Raw genomic sequence first — 1,123 nt, 5'->3', positions numbered from 1 at the left:
CATGTTATAGAAGATATATAGCATTTATAGATATATTGCCCTTCCTCCCCGTTTTACAGAGGACTCTGGATCAGGGGCTCAGACAGAAGGGACTTAGCGGAACCCTGTTCTAACGTGGTTCATTATGATGATGGATTTGGATCCAGCCTGTCATCCACTCAGATATCGAAGGCCAACTGATAAAAGCCCAGTCACAGAGCTGAGGTCATATTGGAACTCAGGAAGAGGAACATTCCTGACTCCGGCCAGCCTCAGCACTCTGTCCACTGCACCACCCAGTGCCCCAGGAACTGTAGCTACTTGGTTTTATTTGGCACCCAAGGGATACACGCATATTATCTCCCCAAAAGAATAGTAATCTATTGAGTGCTCTTTATATACATATATGCGTGTGTGTAAATATATGTGTGTGTATATGTATGTATGTACGTCATCTGCATGGATAGGATCCTTAAATCCCTGACAAAGTCACTGAATAATAGAGTATAGAGAAAGAACAGAAGAGGGTCCCAGTCAGAACCTGGGGATGTTGTTGTTGAGGCATTTTTCAGTGAGTCTGACACTTTGTGACCCCATTAGGGGTTTTCTTAGCAAAGATGCTGGAGTAATTTTCCATTTCCTTCTTCAGCTCATTTGACAGTTGATGAAACTGAGGCTAACAGGATGAAGTGACTTGCCCAGGGTCATACAGTTAGTAAGTGTTTATGGTCAGATTTGAACTCAGATATTCCTGACTCCAGGCATTATACTCTATCCACCGCACCATCTAGCCACCCTATCCTGAGGGCACACCTCCATCTAGATTTGGAACATGGACCAAGACAAGAGACTGAGGAGTGGTCAGGCAGGTAGGAGGAGAAGCTGGGGTAAAGAAGGCTATGCAAACCCAGGAAGAGAAGGGGGTCAAGAGTCTCAGATGCTACAGAGAGATCAAAGATCAAGTCTAGTCTTTCAGGTTTGGCCACAGAGGTTTCACTGGATCTCTGGGAGAAGGCAGGTTCAGCCATGCGGTGATATTGGACATTGGATGGAGTTGGGGTGGGGCAGAGACAGACAGACAGAGAGAGAGAGAGAGAGAGAGAGAGAGAGAGAGAGAGAGAGAGAGAGAGAGAGAGGAAGAGAG

Source organism: Gracilinanus agilis, chromosome 3 (genome assembly GCF_016433145.1).
Source record: "Gracilinanus agilis isolate LMUSP501 chromosome 3, AgileGrace, whole genome shotgun sequence".
Taxonomy (NCBI): domain Eukaryota; kingdom Metazoa; phylum Chordata; class Mammalia; order Didelphimorphia; family Didelphidae; genus Gracilinanus; species Gracilinanus agilis.
The sequence above is the reverse complement of the archived record's forward strand: the minus strand, read 5'-3'. Positions refer to the sequence as shown.